The sequence below is a fragment of the Myotis brandtii genome, unplaced genomic scaffold, assembly GCF_000412655.1.
Source record: "Myotis brandtii unplaced genomic scaffold, ASM41265v1 scaffold923, whole genome shotgun sequence".
Lineage (NCBI taxonomy): Eukaryota > Metazoa > Chordata > Mammalia > Chiroptera > Vespertilionidae > Myotis > Myotis brandtii.
The window spans coordinates 1061665-1067664 of record NW_005371804.1 but is presented as its reverse complement, the minus strand read 5'-3'; the positions used below and the strand labels follow the sequence as shown (position 1 = coordinate 1067664).

General features: G+C 41.4%; 1 protein-coding gene across 1 annotated transcript in view; it reads right to left on the bottom strand.

Annotated features, from left to right (window-relative positions):
* BACE2 (beta-site APP-cleaving enzyme 2) overlaps positions 1-6000 on the bottom strand; it is a gene marked incomplete at its 5' end in the record, with an annotated part of 41735 nt that overhangs the window by 9890 nt on the left and 25845 nt on the right. The gene's annotated exons all lie outside the window — the stretch shown is intronic.

Sequence of the window (6000 nt, the reverse complement as noted above, 5' to 3'; positions counted from 1 at the left end):
AGGGTACGGTCTTTTTTTTTTAGTTTTATTCATTTCAAACGGGCCGGATCCGGCCCGCGGGCCGTAGTTTGCCCACGGCTGCATCTAGCATCACGAGATGAACCCTAGAGCCGAGATGCCAGCGATATCCTGGTCCACTGGTGGAAGGAGCTGGAAAACTACCAACATGGAAGGCTCACTGTCCGAGGACAGTTATGAGGAGTGTCGGGGGGTGGGGGGGAGGAGGACAAGAAAGAATCTCCATGACAAATGGAGCCTCCAAACACAACCTCAGGATTCCAGGGCTTGGTGCAGAAATCCTGAAGTTTTCATGATCTGAGGACACTCAGCAGAAGCAAATGCAAAAGTGCTTTTTTTCATTAAAAATGTGTTTTATTGATTTTAGAGAGAGAGAGGAAGAGAGAAATATTGACGAGAGAGAAACACCACCAATCGACTGCCTTTTGCATGCTCCCCAAAGGGGATGGAGTTGCAACCCGGGCGTGTGCCCTGACTGAGAACCGAACTGATAATCTCCTGGCACACGGAGTGATGCCCAACCCACTGAGCCACACCAGCCAGGGTCAAAATTGCTTTTTAGCGACACTTTACAATCCAAGGTGTGGTGAGGGCGGGGTGGGGACGCCCACTAAATAAACTCACAGCAAAAATTGCAGACCGAGTGAGAAAAAGTCCACCGAGAGAACAGTCAGCAGACACAAAAAGGAGGAGATTAACCTCCCATCGATGACAGAAAAATACAACCGGCTGCTTGAGATTATGCAGTAGCCGTGTTTAAAGTGATTGAAAACTCACTAACAGACCAATAAAAAATTTTCTAACTAAACAAGCTGATTCAAAAGTTCTAGAAGGAAAGAAAATTAAGAAAGACTAGGAAGGAAGTTTTGAAAAGAAAATAATAAAAAGAAACTAATACTATAAGACATATCAATGGAACTGAATTGAAAAATACATAAATAAATATGTATCCTAAATATTTACTGGAATTTAATGTGAAATCATAGTGGGATTTCAAATTAATAAAGAAAAGATGGATTATTCAGTGTTATAGGCACAATGGGGTAGTCATCTTGGGATAAAATAGTTCACATACTTAGTACATTCTATGCCAAAGTAAATCAAACATGAAAGTCCTTCAATAAATCACAAAAAAATTTTAGTGAGAAAGACCATTTAACACATGACATGAAACCTAAGAGCCTTAAAGCAAACGACTGATATATTTAAATACATAAAAGCAAATATTTTCTATTAAAATTCATTATACGTTCAAAAATAACTTACCATTGAGATATGAATTAAAGTTTTTTTTCTCCAAATGATTAATTTCTTAACTACAGAGGGAGCTCCTACAGATAAATACAAAAAACCAACAACAACAAAAATACACTAAAAACCTAACAGGGAAAAAAAAATGGGAAAAAGATATGAGTGGATAAGAAAAGGAAAAACAAATGCCCTTAGAAATACAAAAATACTCAACCTCACCCATATAAAGTAAAACAAATTACAGTCACACTGAGATCATGTTCTACACCTATCAGATTGGCACAATTTCCCAGCATGTGATGATACCACGTTGGCGAGGCTGCCTGGAGAAACAGGCCGAGAGAACTGGCATAGCCAGATATAAAGAAGCATCCCTCTACCGCAGCCATTGCACAACATTCATCACGGTTACAGATGAATCCCCTTTCACCCAGCAATTCTACTTCTAATCCTCTCACCGAGAGGTACACTCCCATGTGTGAGCAGACATATATAAATGGTATCCATTGTTTCTAACAACAAAAGATTGGAAACAACCTAAATGTCTACAAATAATGATTGGTCAAATAGATTAGGGAACATCCACATACTAGAAGATCATAAGGCTGAAAAAATAATCACGAGGGAGACCTTTATGTACTCATATGATTGTCCCTGAGTGGGGCACTGTATGATTCATTGTAGCTTTTGAATATTACCTAGTCAACTTTTCAAATTAAATTAAAAATGATAACGGAGATAAAGGAAATAGAAGCCACAACAAACTATAGAGCACTACAAAAACTGAGCTAGTAGGGTTGAAAAAGTGCAAAATAGTATTTCTAGAATGAAAAATATAGTCGATGCAATTAAAAACTCACTGAATAGGTTAAACAGAGTGAACACGGTGGAAGAAAGAATGGCCAATACATATATTAAAATTTTTCATAATAAAATATTGAGAGGAATCAGAGGGGAAACTGTATATTCAGTAAATGATGCTGAGAAAATTGAATATCCTTATAAGAATTAGATTCCTATTTCACATGTTAGAAGAAAAAATTTAGAAAGTATATAGTATCTTTAAAAACAACAACTCTGTTTTCTTAGATTAAGGAGGAATTTCTTAAATAAGAGCAGAGTAAAACCATAAGAAAGATTAGTAAATTTTATTTCACTAAATTTAAGAAAAAATGTAAATAAAAGACACCAAAAACAAGCAAAAAAAAAAAAAAAGCCAGAGAGATCAGAAGAGATTCGCAAAAAAAAAAAAAAAAAAAAAAAAAAAAAAGGCCAGAGAGATCAGAAGAGATTCACCATGCACACAGGCCAGAAAAATTAATCTCAAATATAGAAAGAATTCATATGTCAATAAAAAAGTAGAAATCCATGCAAAAGCTGTTAATAGAAAAATTCACCGTCTGAGAAAAAGCTCAAACATTCCATACACAGATCAAAAGGTAAGTCATCTCAGATGTAATCAATTAAAATATGATACTATTTCACACAGATTGGCAAAAACCAAAACAACTACGATAATACTTTGACAGAATGGAAATTCTGGTATAATTCTGGTGGTCCAGCTACTTCGAAGACCAATTTGACAGTCGCCAGTAACGCTGACGCCCGGCACACCAAATCACTTAGAAATTCCATTTCCAGATCTCATCTGCGTGCACAAGAGGGTCACCAAAGTATTGTTTATACTCGCAAACATTAGAAACCACCAGATGTGAATCAAGGCGGCACTGGGTAAGAGATCTGGGTACACTCACGCAATGGGATACTACACAGCGGTCAGAATGAACGACCTAGAACTCACAGGAACATGGGGAACCTAGGAAAAGTAATGGTGAACAGTAACGCAAGTTGACAAAGGACATCCACCATACAGCAGCAATCGTGTAAATTACGAAATACCAAGAAACCCAAACCACCAACCTGTGTTTTGTTGTAAACACTATTGATAGGTATATGATGGCCAGCTTCTAGGATGACCTTCAATGACTCCGCTTCCTGGTATTTACTCTTGTGTACTCCCCTCCCCCATCTACCAAAGGAATAGGGCAGAAGTGACACCATGTCACTTCCAAGATGCGTTTACAGAATGACTGCGGCTTCTGTCTTGGGTGCTCTGTTGCACACTCTCTCTGGGATCACTTGTTCTGGGGTGACCAGGAACCCATCGTGGGGACATTCAGATAGGCCTGTAGCAACGTCCGCATGGCAAGGAATGGAGGGGCCCTGGCAACCACATGACAGAGCTTGGAAGGGGACCCTCCAGCCTTCAGGTGCTGCAGCCTTAGGGGAGACCCTGGACCAGAACTGCCCAGCTAAGTCCCTCACCCCTTGATTCCCCACCCTCCCTGCATACAGGCTCGTTAAGAGCCGCTATATTGGGGGGCAAGTTGTTGCATAGCAATAGATAACAGTCCAGGGTACTTGTAGCGATGCAGTGAAATTATGAGAATATACACCAGCTTCAGGATAAGGGGTAACTCTGGGGAGTGCAGTGAGGTGGGGCTTTAGCTATACTTATTTTTTTTATTATTTCTATAACAAATTTTTGAGGATGACAAAATGATAGCATTTGTTATATCTGGGTGTTCAGTAAGTACACGATTTTCTGTGATTTCAAGCATTTTCTTTGTTACTTAAAACATGTTTTAGCCCTAACCGGTTTGGCTCAGTGGATAGAGCATCGGCCTGCGGACTCAGGGGTCCCAGGTTCGATTCCAGTCAAGGGCATGTACCTTGGTTGCGGGCATATACCCAGTGGGGAGTGTGCAGGAGGCAGCTGATTGATGTTTCTTTCTCATCGATGTTTCTAAACAATCAATAAAATATATTAAAAAAACCAACAAAAAAACCAACATGTTTTAGCCCTGGCCGGTATAGCTCAGTTGGTTGAGTGTTGTCCTGTGCACCGAAAGCTCACTGGTCTGATAGCTGATCGATGTTTCTTTCTCATCGATGTTTCTAAACAATCATAAAATATATTAAAAAAACAAACAAAAAAAACAACATGTTTTAGCCCTGGCCAGTATAGCTCAGTTGGTTGAGTGTCGTCCTGTGCACCGAAAGGTCACTGGTCCGATTCCCGTTCAGGGCACATGCCCAGGTTGTGGGCTCAATCCCCACTTGGGGCATGTATGGGAGACAACAGATGAATGTTTCTCTCATCGATGTTTCTCTTTCTCCCTTCCTTTCGCTCTCAAATCAATAAAAACATATTAAAGTAAATAAATAAAAAGTAAGACTGAAAAAATGTTATAAATAAACACTTGAAATAGAACAAAAGGCAGCACTTCATTCCGTTTATTATGGTACCACAGACCATGCCTGGCTCCTAACTGCAGCCCTGAGGGGAGCCATTACTTTAATGGCTAAGCGATTTGCACCGAAGAGGAGACTCAGCGTGCATTCCCACCGCTGCTCAAATCGAAGGCCTAAGTGCCCACACCTTAGATATATTTTCAACAAACAGCAGAACCAAACTTCAATGCAAACACCTGACCAGGAATTCAGGATGGCTCGCAGGAAAACGTCTCTGCCTAGAGAGGCTTCGTGTTAGCTGTGCCCACAGCACTTCCCGCAGCAGCAGACGGGATGGCGGTCTCCGCAGCAGCCACTAAAGTGGACGGTGTAGCAGCTGTTGCCATAGCAGCCTCCATCTACTTCGGTGGCGTTTAACCAGGGAACAGGAATTGTGGGGAAACTGCTTTGGTTCTGAGATTCCCTGGTTTTAAAGAAGTAAAACGCCCACAGTTGGGAGACACGGTGTTTCAGGTTGTGCGGCCCCAGGGAACGCAGGGAGAGGGGACCCCCTCGGTGGACAGCAAACGGGCTGGAAGAGTTAGCGCCCGTCTGAAAGGGTCACCTTTGCTCATGACCAAGATTCAGAAATGACAAGTCTCCAGCCCCTGAGTCTGGTCACAAAGACAAGTCGAAGAACTCTGCGCTGACATTTAAGAAGGTACATCACAGCACCGCCCATACCTTCATGGATGGGGGGATTTTATTTGTGTAGAATGGGAACTGACCTAAGGATTCCAGAGGTAATTTTCCCTTCTCACATTTCTCTCCTGTTCTCCACATTCCTTTACTTCGTGGGGATGGCAGTGCGCTGGGACAAGAATATGACGCATCACTTGCCAACTTTATTTCCCAGGACTCCCATTTTGAGACCACGACTTCGGCAGCAAGAAATAACAGCTGGAATCTCTCCTTCCTGAACAAATCAGCTGTGACTGGAGTTCCCGCTCACCCTCCTCTCCATGACTCTCCCCCAAACTCTGGTTAATTTTATTTTAATTTTTGTTTTTTTAAAAATATTTTTTATGAAAATTTTTAGAAACATCAATGATGAGAGAGAATCATTAATCAGCTGCCTCCTGCACACCCCCTACTGGGGATCGAGCTCACAACCCGAGCATGTACCCTGATTGGGAACTGAACTGTGACCTCCCGGTTCATAGGTCGATATTCAACCATGGAGCCACACCAGCCAGGCAAACTCTGGTTAATTGTAGATCAGAGTGAAGGTCTGGTTGGTTAGCGTTCCTGCCTGTCCTACAACTATGTCTCAAGTTTAAGGCTTTCTTTCATCAAATTCCTGTTTCCTTTCCTCCACTACATGGTGATCGTGTATTTCACTTCACCCCAGTTTTCTTCTGTTCCACCTCCTGTCATTAGTTCTTTTTCCTACCTCGCATTTGCTTAGTTGTTCTATTCCTGAGCACTTCATTCATT